This window comes from Hyposmocoma kahamanoa, unplaced genomic scaffold (assembly GCF_003589595.1).
Source record: "Hyposmocoma kahamanoa isolate Upper Pololo Valley unplaced genomic scaffold, ASM358959v1 62, whole genome shotgun sequence".
NCBI lineage: Eukaryota > Metazoa > Arthropoda > Insecta > Lepidoptera > Cosmopterigidae > Hyposmocoma > Hyposmocoma kahamanoa.
The window spans coordinates 6,297,070-6,313,787 of NW_020653850.1; the positions used below are offsets into that span (position 1 = coordinate 6,297,070).

The 16,718-nt window shown below is 34.2% G+C and overlaps 1 protein-coding gene across 1 annotated transcript in view; it reads right to left on the reverse strand.

Annotated features, from left to right (window-relative positions):
- Nucleotides 1-14,474, reverse strand: part of LOC113229506 (diuretic hormone class 2) — a 147,991-nt gene extending 133,517 nt beyond the window's left edge. Inside the window, exon 1 of the mRNA XM_026463115.1 lies at nucleotides 14,422-14,474. The gene's annotated coding sequence lies outside the window, so the exon portion shown is untranslated. The remainder of the gene's footprint in view (nucleotides 1-14,421) is intronic.
- Nucleotides 14,475-16,718: the final 2,244 nt, after the last annotated feature.

The window sequence follows — 16,718 nt, forward strand, 5'->3', positions numbered from 1 at the left end:
ACGACGTATTATTTGTTTACGCGTTTTAACGAAGTATTTTGTGAATATTAAACGCCTAATCCTAAAATAGACGTGCCGTAAGTGAAATAAAGTAGCAAAAATTAACTCCACAGGCATAGCATCCGGATCATCCAAATCGGAAATGCTCTCACTTACATACACCCAGAGAGTTTTACCGCCAAACCACATAATCACTATAAAACATTTTAATTCTTGGGCTTCTAACTGTTTCTAATTCTTATTATCGATACAAAGATCGAACACAAAGAAAGATTTTTATATTTTAGTAACTTCAGAAGTTACTCAGATGTGCGCTGATGGCGAAAAGAGGCCATTGAAACTAATACAAAGCTTTGTAACTAACATATAAGGATAGTAATAATAATAATAACAACGTACACACTAGGGAAATCCTGCATCGCGGGTGCCATGGACACACACATAGACAGCCACAAATTAAACCCAAGCACACGAGAGAAATAAATTTAGGCCATACAAATATTTCCCCGGCCCAGCAATCGAGCCCGGGACCGAGGCGTGGCAGTCCAGCATGGAAACTGTGCGGCCACGGAGGCAGTAAGAAAATCGTAGGATCTGCTAACAAGTACAGTCAAGGTAACAGATACTGAATCTGTTCAGTCAGATTGAAGGAATTTTTCTTTATGTTCAAACTTTGTATCAGTAATAATAACAAAGTAAAGGAGTAATTTCACTGGAGTAAAACATCATTCAAAAAATTCTGTTTAAAAATACAAACAATACGTCTTCGTTCTTCTCACTCTCACTAAAAAATCATTGAACAAAAAATGTTGACCTGCGTTTTCGACTATAGCCTAAAACCTCTTCTAATAAGATGCGTTTTGCAGCACTGGAACATCATTTAAAAACTAAATTTTATACATAATCACTAACAGTGAGAAAGTAACATGACACTCTTGTTAGCAAAGTCACTGGACACGGGACTGCGTGATTTATTCTGAAAGCAAATCGATGCTCTATTTCCAATTTTTCTTTACGCTTTTGTGTTTACTAATATAATAGAAAGGCGATAGTCATATCGTGTGTTTGCTTTTCTTCTTTCAAGAACTATATTTTTTTAAGTAGAAAATTTGAAGTTGTATTTTTCCAGAATCAAATAGGTATTGCTTGTATCGTAGATAATTGCATCAGGTTTTTTAGAAAATCAGTTTTATACATAGAGCATCAGATTTATAGTTTTTTTTTAATAATATCAAATGAAGGGACCTCCTGTCTGTGAGTCTTGCATCTGATGGTAAGCTACGCCTGTCCATAACAGGTGCAGTGCCACTCAGAGCTTTAAATCGCAAAGATCTTAGGGGCACTGCCACTGCGCCGGTCACCGTAAGACATACATTTTCAAGTCCCATGTGCCTGTAATTTCACCAGCACCCTTCAAAACTGGAACGCAGTAATGTTAACCTTACTGCTTGGCGGCAGAAATAGGTAAGGTGGCAGTACTTCCCTGGACGAACTCTTTAATAAGAAGCTTTACAAAAAATAATAGTTTGTGACAAGTGTTCTGTATTGAATCGATTTTTTGCACTGTATTTGTGCAACCATAATCGTGATTAATTTATTATTATTATTATAGACACAAAGATAAAAATTACACAAAGAAAAATTCCCTTGATGCAAGTATAGCCTCAACGTGGTAGCCATGGATCGAGGCAATTTTTCTTTATGTTTGTTTGTTTGATGTTTGTGTCAATAACAATAAGAAACTAGTGAATTATTGTAATTTTTCAAGTTTTTATTGAATATCACGATGTTTCACTATCATGATATTCAATAATTTTGTGAAATTGATCCACTAATTTGTTATAATTATTAATAACAAAGATCGCATACTTTAGAAAAAAATCGTGTTACGTTAATGTTGAGTTGAGGTAATCCACAATTTCCGTAATAAGTTAATGTATTCAGTAAAAAGTGTGCAATATAAATCAATATTTTAACGCTTATCTGTGGCCGATCGCTAGTAAAGCGAGTTGTCAATTGTCTTTATAAGCATTTACACGTGCAATAAATAGGTCGCTAAGTTAACAAAAATATTGTATGGTGAAAAAAGCGTACACATGACTTTCTCACCCAGCGCCCACAATGCCAACCACTAGGCCACTGAGGTCCTCTTCGATCGGATCTTTCGGAAAGCAAGATTATAAGAAATTTTGGAATTTAGAATAATATACTCCTACGTATTCAATTTCTTTAGTTTTTTTATTACTCCTTCTTTTATTTAGTACCAGGATAAACGAACTTTCGTGTCTCGGTCGCATCCCTTTTTATATTGGCTAAAAATAATAAATAGGTAATTGAGTCTTTGAAGATTTTTTTGAGGTAATTTTATGATGTCTTTGAGTTTTGGGTCTTGGCAGATGTTTTGTTAAAATGTTTTCTTTATTTTTTTTTTGTTTGACTGTTGCTCAATTTTCCACTTTTTGTGCCACATTTAAAAAAAAGTATTTTAGGCCTCGTAGACAATGGGTACTTTTTGCCATGTGATTGTCCAGTTATTATTTTCACTTTAACGAAGATTTGAAAAGGAGGTTTGAGTGCGAAAGTGGCTTATGGATAAACTCAGACGATGAGAAGTCGGTGGTTTGTTGCGTCTGATATTTATCAAATTTATTAACTTACTTGATAACTTTATGAATATTTTAATTTTTACTACTAAAACCATCTTTAATACTTTTATAAACATAATAAAACCGGCTTCGCTCTGATAATTTATCGACCTCCGTGATTGGGTAGCTCGCATACCGGTTTCACGTCTTAGGTCTTGGGTACAATCCCGATCGGGCCAATGTAGAAAAATTAACTTTTCTATGTTGTCTCTGGTCTGGATGTTTTTGGTACCGTCGTTGTTTCCGATTGACACAAGTGCTTAGTTATTTACTTTGGGATCAGACGTGTGCAACGTGTGCGATGTTGTCTAATATTTATTTATTTATGTTTTATAAGCAATTTTGTATGAGCCTGAAGGATATTAGTGAACGGACAATTTTCGTTTTAGAATTAGATTCAATGATACTGCTAAATATTTACTTGGGCATGATACGCAATCCAGGAACTTATTGAGAAAATTCCATCAATTTCACTACACGTCGTACAAGGCCAGTAAACCAACGACGACCAACTTCTTTGGAGGAGTTGTTGATATTGAATCGGGTTGTCAAATATTGGTCGCCAGTCTCTGAGGACTGATTCAGTGCTGCGGAAACTGTAATTATGTCAGTGGGATGAAAAAAGAGAAATGTATGTATGTTACGAAATAGAATGCGTCACTGTATATCTGAACGAATTGGAACTATTACATTCTTCTCCTCAAAATACAATAGTCGTTTTTAAAATTGGATAGGCGTTTTCTGCACGTTCGTGGATATATTTTATTGAATAAATTGCTTAAGTTATTGTAACAATGCTATTTTATTTGCAATTGTTTCGTCGAAATATTTAGTATTTTGTGAAAGTTCATGGACTGACGTCAGAGATATGGAAGACTATACTTTGGTGATATTTGTTTCTGTGTTCAATTGACTGATTCTATGTAAAACAAGTGTAAGTAAGACAATACCACCAACGATGCAGAATCAATTATTACTCGATACAAGTAAAATGATCTCCCAATTTGGTGTAAACAAAAGTAGCTATAAGATTTTTTTTGAAGACGAAGAAGAACAAAATAGTGTGTTTCTCTAGTTCCCCCTTATTTTTGTAATCCCCCAGCCGAGCTCTAGCTCTTTGCTCTAAGCTCAAGCAAAAAGAATTGAGACCTTCACTGTATGTCAATTTTCACTGGTAGTTGAATTCTATGCACAGAATCCGACCGGGTGGCTACCACAGTTTTACCATTTACGCTGTTTTCGCAAGGCGGCTGAGCTGTGAAATGCAGTGCAGCTTATGAAATCAAGTAAATGCTGTATGGTGTGTATCTATGTGGACGGTGTGTAATAAGAGCTCACGTCGTCTTTTTCCATCTGCATGAACTTTCTCACAATTACGTATTGTATGTATTTAAAATTATATCTTTATGCGGTATAATGTAGAGCGTTTCCTTAAAATCTCAATAATTTGAGACTATGGAGAAAATGATTAGGGATAACGCCTGATGTGGAAAGAACAATTGGGACAACGCATACTTTTTCTTGTCGCTAAATTCTCATAACGTTTTGTATTTACCGAGTTATAGTCTTTTGTATGATATGTGTGTTGGAACTGCAATGTCTATTAATTAAGTAATTGCATTTATGTTATCCTATAGGGAAATACTGTGTCGCGGGTATCATGGACACACACATAGACAACTACAAATTACACCCAAACTCGTGAGAGAAATAAATGTAGGCCATACAAATATTTCTCCCGGCCCGAGAATCGAACCCGGGACCTCTGCGTGGCAGACCAGCATGGTAACCGTTCGGCCACGGAGGCAGTTAAGCACAAGAGGCTTAAAATGTTTTATCGGGATATATAGGCCTTAGTAGAGGAGGGACCTGTGGTCTTATAGTTGCAGTTATAGTTATAATTTGACATTAAAAAAATCGTGACATTTAAGTATATTATGGAAGTTTTAGTTGACTAACCACAATGTGTACCCAGAACTTTAAATAAAACAAGTAACGACAAAAACATTTTGTTTTGAAACATAATAGCTGTCACGATATATTGGAAAACTTTATAAATCTTTTAGGTACGGTGAGATTTTGTATTGTGTTGTCAAAAATGTTGTTGCCCATTCCATTTTACGTCATTTACATAGTGTGAATGTAAATAGTGTCAACCGTGACCATGGGACCTGTAAAGGGCCCGAAACGTCGGTTTGTTTGAAAAACAAATAAACGCGATTTAAACCCGGAAAAATAGTTTCATTTCCTATGTGTAACAATCGCGAAAATCTAAGAACTCGATATGCATAGTGTTAAACTTCTTAAAGTGACAGTTTATAAAGGAAGCTTAATTATATATATGGTTAATAGTTAGTACACTAACATTATATTGTCGGTGTTTGTAAAAGGGGCGAAAGCGCCATTTCGAAATTTTTTTCAATGGAGCATATTTTAGTTTTTCACGATTATTTCAAAATATTTACGTCCTGTTTTAAGTTCCATTTTAAAACTGAAATTTAATTAAAACAAAAATTTAATTTTAAAACAGGACGCAAATACTTTAAAACAGTCGTTAAAACCAAACACATGCACCCCTGAAAAATTAACGATAATATATTTATAAACCTACCTTTTAGTGAAATATATAAACCAATAAGTCTGAGGAGTGCATGTGTTGAATGTGCATTGGGAATTTCTTGTTCCAAGTTTTTTTTTCATATTAAATTGGACTCCAATTTGACCTCCATCTCTCCTGATGAAAAGGGACGATGAGTTCGACGAGCGTGCACACCTAAATAATGTCTTTTCACTATCGTCCTGAAAAGGCCCAAGCTATGGCGTTTATAGAATAAGTCTGCAGGGAGGAACTTCCACACTATAGCCTTTCGCCATATAAATGTGGAAGCGAAATCTTTCGTACAAATCCATGAACTACTCACTACATACAGGTGGTACCCCAGCCTACGTCTAGTCCTCCGATAATGGAAAGGGGATGGCGAAATGATTTCATGCAATTCCATCGCAGACTCTCCATGATATATCCTATAGAATACCGATAAACTGGCCTTTTCTAGTATGTTTAAGGCTTTACAGTTTCGCTTCTGCTGTGCTTATTTCAGCGTGGTGATTTCATCAATTTATTTACTATTGAAGCAAACAATAATTTGTGAACAAACTGTACATGATTTATGTATGAAAACACTGTGTATTTTATAAAACGACGTAAGCAATGGCTCTATTTTTTTGTGAAAGAGTTCGTCCAGGGAAGTACTGCCACCTTACATATTTCTGCCGCCATGCAGATTACTGCATTAGTCAGCATTACTGTCTTCCGGTTTGGAAGGATAAAAGTGCTGGTGAATTTACAGGCACATGGGACTTGTCAACTTATGTCTCAGGGTGACGGGCGCAGTGGCAGTGCCCTCAGATCTTTGCGAATTAAGGCTCTAATTGGCACTGTAACTGTTATGAACAGGCGTGACTTACCATCAAGCGCACGACTTGTTCGTCCCGTCACTTGATACTATAAAAAAATCGAGTAAGTACTGGTCCTTTAAAATAAATTTTAGGTTAAACAAAAAAAAGTAATTTTACACGGATAGAATTTAAAGTTTAGCCTGCTATATAACAAAGAAGTCATAATAAATGATTTCTTTGTTGAGCGGAGGAATAAACGTTTTTTTGTTTTATTTTAACTTATTGAAAGGACTGTCTGTTGCCACTCCACACCGTATCTATTCACGTCGTGGAACAGCAACACAGAGTCCTTACTGAAGATCGCAAACATTCTCCTATGTAGTCTATCACGACCTCATACTTAATCATCCAACCTATCGCAGTCCACTGTTGGACACAAGCATCTCCCAATGTACGCCTTTTCGCCCCAGCTAGCTTGTCTTCAGAGAAACTCCGTGCATAGCTCGTTCGTGGACTAGCCTAATATGTAATAATATCTAACAGCCTAATTACTATAGTCCGTTTATTCCAACTGGTTAGTTCAAATTCAAACCGACCAAACGTATTCCATCACGTGAGTGTCGCAAAGACTTTGCAAAAACCATATCGATTGTTGCCCAATATTTTTCATCAGGCGTCGAGACCGAATTCCACACAAACACTAAATATGATTACTTGTAGTAAATAGTGACAGGCCTAGAGGGGAATGATGTCACTCCATACACATTAAATACGACATAATTATATGTCATTACGTCAGTTTTATCTATTGGGGACATTTAATGGAACAGATCCAATGGTCCAGTGTCGGGAATCTGCGAGTGACAATTCGGTATAACCAACAATTATTATTATGTACTATATGGTTGTACTGTAGAGGAAAATTCTATGAGGCTAGCTCACATATCGTTTTCTAGTACTGCAAAGATTTCAATCAAAAGTGCTACGTATAATCACTGGTACACCTTAGTATACGACATATCAACGCCTTCATCATGACTTGGCAATTAAAACCACAAAAGAGGACATAAAACGCAGCTTGCTTATTCCAAACGCTTACAAAGGCATCTTCCTACTTGCAAAAAACTTTTTTTTTTAATGGCTTTGCCTTCGCATTTAGCCAATTAAAGTGCTGGGAAAGCAGAATTACAGATTATGGAACAGGTACGGAATTTGGAACAAAAAGGATATGGTAGGTTGGGTAAGTGGGTAGCTATTATATATGGACATACATATTATAGCTTAATGTTATTATTTTCGGTAAATAAGTTCCATACATTATAAACGTCTTCGTTATATGAGTACGATAAACTTGTTATGGAGGTGGGGAATGGGACACTGATTGCCAGGAATTGCAAGGAACTGAATGACAAAATATTCTAATCAAACATTTCAAGATTAGAGAGACAAGCTCCCCAAGATCTTTATCTAAGTGAAAATGATTCACAATGAGATGGACATGTTGGTGGCATTGTACCATACACGCCTTAGACTAAATGTTTAACCCCCAGCTAAATGTCGGCAAGACAGCTTGCAGGAGCAAGAAGATTAAAAAAAACTTCATTCATGTTTTTTAGTATGAGAAGTCAGTGATGAATTAGTTTTTCATGAATGTAAGCCTCATCTTTGTTAAGCAACTTCAAAAAATGAGGAGGTTCTCAATTCGACTGTTTGTTTTATGTATGTTACGCGAGAACTCCGCATTTGTGAACCAATTTTGATGATTTTTTTAAAATTAATTTTGGTCCCATTTGAATTTGTAGAAAAAATTTCACCTCGAAGGGTGCCAAACTAGGGCATGAATCTGGTTTCGAGCACTTTACGGTCACTGATTGCAATAAAACTTGACAAATAGATGGAATTCCACGAACTTTTGAGGTCGGTTTTTTTAGTACTCTGTACTATGATTATTTACATTTAGTTAGCTATTTTGTTATTAAGTTTTAGTCAATAAATTGATTATGTTTTAAGTTAGGGCCTAGTTTAGATGTTTAATTAATAAAGTACATTCAGTAGAAGCTAATATCCAGAGACGTGGTTTGTCTGTTTCCCGTTACATCATAAAGTTTCATACCTATACGGGCTCAAGTTGGTTGGAAATGAAACATTTCTTTTTATCTCGTATATTTGTTTTTCTTTTTTTTTCGAACAACCAATGTTTCGGGCCCTTTATAGGTCCCTTAGTCAGGGCTGATTCAATTTACTTGCCGAGTTTGGTTCCTTAAAAAGAGAAAAAAGAAAAAACAAATGTATACCATTAGATACGATTTAGGTCCGAAAAAATAATTTCAATTTCCAACTACGTATAAAATATCACAGGAACATGAAAGTCGTTTCATGAAAATTACGTTTAATGGTTTGCAATATCAAAAATTGCCTGTCTCCTATACATACCGCCATTTTAATTAACTGCTACCTTATGGATTACAAAACTCTACCAATATTTTCAATCGGTACCTCTATAGATCTCTGTCAAAGCGACAGCTCCATGGATATTCTGTTTATACATATATTTTACAGTATGCACTAACTACGTCACTAGAGCCACGTTAATGAGCAGACATAATGAGTAACACGCGGGGACACATGACAATCGCAACAGCGTTAATTTTCAGCATGAGTTACCTTTAGAACGATTTCTTTTCGTAGAGACGTTTTTGAAGCATAAAACATTTTTTTATCTTACATATATTTTTTTGAAACTCGCGATACGATGGGAGAATTCTTCCTATATAGCATGAAAACGGCCATCAGACATAGTACATTAAATCTCCTGTATAGATGATTACACAAGTACCTTAGAAAGTTGAACTGAAGGAAAGAAATGTTCTCGTATAGCCATGACGAGACGGAAGACTCGGTGTAAATGATGTAGACCCAATGGTGTAGCTCTTACCGATTATGGGAATTGACTACGTACTCTCCTGCATGGTAAGCGAGCGTTCCCTCATATATGAGTTTATAATAGTACCTTTATTTTTTATCGAGGGACTAAAATGAGTCAATATATATCCGAGGTGGTTAGCCTCTTAGAACTTACTTTTCACTTCAATTACGAGAAAATTAAATATTTCAATCGTTTTCGCTCTATAACAAAATTACTAATCAAAATTCTAAAGTTTCGCGGAATTTTTTTCCAACCTGACACATATACAAACAAACGCACTAACGCGGGAAAATGATATGGCGCCACCGTCTATGCGGAAAAGGCACGGAACCAAAACCGAGCGTCGTACTGGCTGTTTGAGTTTGTTCACTCATGGTAAATTGAAAAATTAGGTACTTTTTACTCCCTAGGGATTAAAATTTGCCCTTTACTCCCGCTACGGAAGGCTGTAATGACGTACTTTTAGAGCATGAGAAGTGAAAAATAATTATTATTAATACAAAGATCGAACACAAAGAGAAATTCCTTCGACCTGGCTAGACGCTGGTTCGAGTCCAATCAGACTGAAAGAATTTTTCTTTGTGTCATTAATAATAACGACAACCTGTTCTTTAAGTAAGTGCCGTTTGACGGTTCCTTCACACCATACTGCGGTATCAAGTCACTTACAGTGTTTTGATTCAACAGCGCTCTTATGTTTTCTCTAGGCCTAATCTATAATCTGACATTTCAACTTTGGAGGTATTAGTGTTTTTGAATGAGATATCAAAAACTAAAATACACTGTAAGTTTTTAAATTTAGAAATTATTTTGATATAGTCTTCCGGTTTGACAATTACTCTCGCGTAATACGCACAAAACAGTGTTGCGGTGAGCCTGAGTTGGCAAAAACTGTCAGATCGCTCCAATGTGACGCTTTTTGTGCTTAAAGCCATACTAAGAAATCATCGTCTAGTGCCTCCACCACAATCTAATCAACGTCTGAAAAGACTCGTATGTCATGGTGAGCACCATATTACCACCTTTGCAAGTAGACAGTTTTTTGTTATAGGCTCTCTTCTGTACAATAAATTACATAAAATTCACAATATCGTAGGCTTATGCAATTACGAAGTTAAATCTAAATTGGAAAATTGGCTAAAGACTCTTGATTACACGAGTACTGAAGCTCTACTAGATTATAATTATTAAATTGATAAAATTAGTAAATATTACTTTTAATTTAAACTTGAACTTGATTTCATATTAACTTGAATTGAATTAATCTTTATACACATACACTCTCACTCACACACACACACACACACACACACACCACACACTTACACGTCCATTTATTTATATAGGTCACGAAGTATATTTTATTTCTTTCTTTATTTTATTACTTCTTCATTAGAATTACCCTTTTAGATATTATAAAACGTCATTTTTTCTTTTTTTTTTGTTACACGCATGCCTATCACTATAGTTGTAAACCATAACCGTACAGACTCACTTATATTTATATACTTTATAATGATTGGATTCAATAGAAGTTTTGATTTTATGTAATAGTTACCCCTAACTGAACACTGCCTCCTAAGATACAGTCTTTGATTAATTTAGGAGACAGAATCTCTAAATTTGGTACGCCTTATTTTATATTTTGTGCTACGTTATATCTATACCAATAATATTTTGTTAAATAAATAATAAAATTGCTGCTCTGTACTAATTATAAGGCAAAAGTGTTAATAAAGATATTATTATTATATTATTATTATTATTATTAATGTCTCAGGAGCAAAGCATCGAAATGTTAGTAATCACCCTTACTAACATTAAGATGCCTTACTTTCTCAAACTCGTATCGTATAAAGAGTGATTATTCAGGAGTTGGCAAAACTTTTTATTTATTTTAAATTTCTTATCAATGGTGTTAATGTGGAAGCATTGCTTTAAGAATAGGTAAAATCCTGTGTGTAAATATGAAGAAAATGTGATGTGAAATCAGCCTGCAAAATTTGTATACACAATTCATTAATTTCATTTCAGTAACTTTGCGTTTTAAGATACGAGTTTGAGAAAGTAAGGCGACGATTTGTCGCGGCTCAAAATTTAACAAAAAAAAACATTCCTTCGTGTCAATCCAAAACTGCAAGGTTCAATACAGTGTTTTGTAATTTCATAATAACAATAATCTTTCGGCTGTTAACGAGAGACAAGAAAGTACTTCGTTTTCAAAAGAAATAACTTACTTTCCAAAATAAATGTATCTGTTTATGTTATTAACCTCAAAAATTACAAAAAAAACGAATAATCCTTTACGCAGCTTTTTCTCAAAATGCTGATTTTGATATTACACTGTTTTGGTTTAATACGGTAGCATAGTCCAGTACGCCATAAGTGACTACACTATTGTTATTCAGCTCATAATGTAATCGAGTAAAAATAAATTAACGTAAAAGCTTAACAGCTAAAACCTTTTCGTCACTTACGAAATAATATAAACACCAAAGGCCATCAAAGCGATGCAAATTAAGAAGAAAAGCCAAAGCTTTTCATCTTTTTTGCGGATATGAAACAAACATGATATCCGGTTTTCAATGAAGGTTTTATTATTATGAAATGTTTTTTTAACAATACATTTAAACCTTGTTCGTGGGTATGAACAATCCAATCAGGCAATTTTTTTAAGATCTGAAACAATTCACGTCGAACAATGATTTTATAAACTTGATACAATTTTTTACGTTAATGAAAAATCATAAATAATATGATTTTCAAGCAACATCAAAACGCAAAAAGACCTAACCACAAATAACAAAAACCAACGATCTCAGATCGGTAGAAAACCTATAAACCTAGACTTAGAGAGTGAAAGTATTCAGAAAGGCGAAAAACTTTAATGCTATGGTTAATGGTTACTTACTTCTCTTTCATGTTTTTGTTACACATGCGATATATACCTACTTAAAATATAATATCAAAACGTTCTAAATCATCATTTTATGGCCTATCGTTAAAAGATATAACAAAACACACAAAATGTGTACACACATACTGCTTAGCTCAGTCAGTTAGCTAATGGTATTATTGTTACCTCTATAGTAACGAGTGCTTTTTTGATAAAATTACTTTTCCCTCAATAATTATAGACGGATTTATATACCAAAATACCATTTTCAAGGTTCTAGCATTACGAAAATTAATATAAAATTAAAACATAGCAAAGTTCAAAAACTTTTTAAACAACTGTATATGTTTCTGTGTTTTCTACAATAAAAAAATATTTTTATTGAATACATTATGAAAAATATTAGGATAAAATTAATCTCCCGTACAGGGAAACCTTTTGTCTTCTCAAATCAGTGGCAAAGTTGCTCAAAAGGTTAAGCTACTACGGAGTTCGTGGTCAAACATTGGCAACCAGAGACGTCCAAGCGCCCGGGTTAAAACTCGTTAATGCCCAAAATCGAGAGATAAAACTATTTACTTATTTTTTAGTTTTATTGAAATTCATGATATTATTACAAAATATTTATTGCTTTCTGAGCTAGACGTGTCGATTTTCCTTTCTATTGAATCGGTTCGCTTAAAAATCGAATTGATAAATCGATACAAAAATTCATTAGATCATATACCTCCGTGGTCGAGTGGCTTGCACACCGATTTTCATGGTGTCGCCATCTCTGAGGTCCCAGGTTTGATCCCCGGCCGGGTCAGTGTAGAAAAATAACTTTTTTATATTGTCTCGGGTCTGGGTGTCATTGGTAACTTCGTTGTTTCCGATTTCCATAACACAAGTGCTTTATCTACTTACTTTGGGATCAGAGCAACGTATGTGATGTCAATTATTTGGTCAAGTGTGAGTTGTCCATAAAAATGATTACACTAAAAAAAAAATGTTGTATGCACTTAAATCGATTTTCGTAAAAATGCATCATTAGTAATGAGAATCCACCGGATCGTAAAGTGCGTATTGTGTGAAGTTGCCTCTTTTTCGTCTGAAAAAGATTTTGTACATCGTAATTTCTAAAACGTATTGTTTGTTGGGTTTTAACCCAATGCTCATCTCTTTTGGCAACACATTAGGCTTTCAGAGGATTAAAAATACAAAAAAAGCCACTATACTATGACCACGTTTATAACATATGTTTAGAATCACACGGCCTTTAAATAAAAAATATTTAGGATTTAGAATACCTTAGACATAGACATAGTCAAATAAAATTATTAATTTATTTGTGATACGCTATAACCTGTCTATAAGACGTTACAAAAATGAGTTCTAAATCATTGGATCCGTCTTGCGGCACACAAACTTTATACACTTTTTATGTAATTTTCATGGAATGGAATAATTTGAAAATACACTATAATCATGCATACAAAACAATATAATAATAGTTGATTTATTAAGTTTGTCCGATAAAAAAATAGAACACTTGAAATTTAAATTTTATAAAACATCTTCAACATTGTCATAACATTCAGGTAATTAAATAATAATTTCTTAAATTGTGCACAACCATTGCAATTCCTATTTTCATATGGAAGCTTGCTATTGACCTGTGTAATAATTACAATTACCATTGACTTAATTACACTCTTTTGAAGTAGTGGAAACATTTTTAAAGCTCGTTTGGATTCGTCACATTATATAAAAATAATTGAATTTTACCACAAATTTTCAGCACTGTATAGCGTTAATCGACAAAACCTTCCATTCTCGAAGTCGAATTAGTTTTGAAAAAATGTGTACATGTTGAATAGCCTAGATATAATTTTTAAAATTAATAAACAATCTGCCAAAACGACCGACACACAAAAATACAACACCGCTGCCTAAAATGGAAACACCAGTTTTAAGCAAAATGTAAGTTGTCACATAATTTTGACAATGGCTTTAAATTACGAGCGCAATAAAAAATCAAATAGAACTTAATATATTAGAGTATTGCTTCAAAAATATCATTATAATTATAACTATTATGTGAAAAAGTTTCATATTTTTTTTGTGCCTGGCCTTCTTTTTTTATTTATAAAGAAAATACTTTGTGTGTTAAGTAACAGCGAGTATAACTTTTTGGTAACGTTGGCGTAAAACTTTAATATTAAATTTTCTTTTTCTGGCGCAGGTGGGTTACTGTTTTGAAAACCTTAGTTTTATACTTTACTTTTATGAAGTCGTCTTTTCGATTTATATAGATAATTTTTTAACACGTTCTGACACCAGTCAACCACCGGGAACTATTTTTACACACTTATATCTTCCTTTACATTTTTTTGGAATATATCACTGCAAAATAGAGATTTGTATGTCACATTTATCATTATTGATTTCTTTTACAAAAATGTTTTTGAATAATTATAAAAAAACCTGAAAATATTAAATTTTCGCATAAATGTGACAACTCGTACCATTGCCTGAATATTTTTTTTATATAATTTTTAAAGTTTGCCACTTACCTTGGATGTTTGACGAGTCGTAGTCGTTCGCTGCAACCTCGACGGCAACAAGTGGTGTTATGCGCCCGCCCGCCCTACCACGCACTTATATAGTCGCAGGGCGGCGCCGCCCTCCGCCCACCGCCCTAGCATAACATTTAACACACTTTGCATCGTAATTTTGAGAAATCAAAAGTTGTAGAATAAAGATTTACCTCATTTAAGAAATCGAGCAGTTTTTCTTATAATTTCTCGATTAGTGGAATTTCAAATATCGAAAGCCTTCTGATATACTCGTAGTATTTTACTTACAAAAATATTTTTATATGTTCACTTTTTGTCAAGAGCAGAGATAGCCTAGTGAGAAAGAAGTTCAGACCCCTGTGGCGACATATCGTATGATTATAATTTTTAATTTTAATACATTTGTAACTTATTAAAAGCAATAACTCTCGGTAACGATGAAAGAAATCATTTTTTTTATTTGTTATAAATCAAAACAAAACCCTATAACTAATTACAATCTAGCCATTTTACAAGACTAATAAGCAATTTTAATTGAACATAATTTCCTATAATAAAAGTAACTTATATAAAGAGATTGACCATTGACAAAATATCTTTTAAAATTAATTAAGGGGAAGACACTTAGTCTGTGTGTTCATAGTCTAGTTAGCACTAGTCACTAATATTTATTTTATTCACTATAATTAACTATACTAAGGCGATTATCACACTGCACCGGCGCCCCGCGACGGAGCGCGGAAGTGCGTTTTTTAATGTTGTACTGAAGTACCTCAGTTTGTACGGAAGACACGCGCCGTCGAACACACTGTCAACGCTTCTCCGTGAGAGCGTAGCGCACGCGGTTATACCGCGCTGCCGTGCGGAGGGGCGCGGCGAACCGCAGAGTATAGCACCTGAATGAGTTCTGTATTATTAACCATTCTAGTCAAAGAAGGATCTCGGCTACATATACAATCACTAGGGCGATCAACTGCGAAGCGAGTACTTTAAGTGACGCGGGGACGCTAAACCGCTGCCCCCGCGCAGATTAAACCGCGCGTTGACGCAGATCTGCGTATCCGCTACCGCGCGCGTGATGACGCGTCACACGCGGTGCAGTGTGATAATCGCCTAACTCAAAAGATATAGTTCTTTGTAGTCTACGCACTATATTTGTATTGTCAAGTAGCTGTATAACGTCTATGTTCACGTGATGATGAAGTCTATTTTCGTGAGCTTCGGCGTACTTTATTATCACTTCATTTACATAAATTTTCATCGAGATAAAATCTGCAATCAAACTTAACAAGTGAACCTTTTCTGATTAATAAATAGCTTTTATAAAAAAGTCTTCAAATTACAAAAGAACATACGTACTTATATAATATTAACATGTTACTATAGTTGTTTAATGTAATTAATTTTTGTTTGTAATGAAGAAAATTTGTGTTATAACAATTAAGATTTAAAAACTACAACTGTCGGCTCAATCACTAGACAAAATGATTCTAAATAGATATTATTTCTTTGACTATCAAAGAAGTACCTACCTATTTCTACCACCAAGCAGTAATGTCAGCATTACTATGTTCCGGTTTTGAAGGGTAAGGGTGAGGTGCTGGTGCAATTACCGGCACATGAGACTTGCCAATTTAGTCTCAGGGTGACGGGCGCAGTGGCAGTACCCCTCAGATCTTTACCACTTAAAGCTCTGAGTAACACTGCAACTGTTATAGACAGGCGTGTAGCTTACCATCAGACGCACGACATGTTCGTCCCGTCACTTAATATTAGGGTAAAACCGGGTTAAATGCCCCACTTTATGAAAGGGTCTCCCAATTTAAAAATTATTAGTTTACCATGAATAGTTCCTATGGACATAACTAGCTTAATCTTTTATATTACATTAAGATTTGATTTTATTGATCTAGTATTTACTGATTTTGAAGAAATTGACTTTTTGCTAACCTATTTTTTTACCTATATGGATAGACACACAAATAAAATACTAAGAAGGATAGATGCCCTTTAGAATAAAATAGTAAAATTCATAATAAAATGTTTTATTTGTAATCCTTAACATATCTTTTATACATATTACATCTTTAATAAATATATACGTATTTAAAGTTACTACCTACTTCACTTCGTATTTTTGTAGCTATCAAAACATTCTATACAAAAATGTTCGCTGTTTGAACTGTGAATAATTTGTCTTTTTGGTACTTTTACTTACTCTTAAACTTTTCATTTACTTGTCTTTTTCATTAAAATAATGTATTTTTTATTTTTTTCCTAGCTTTCTTGTCTTG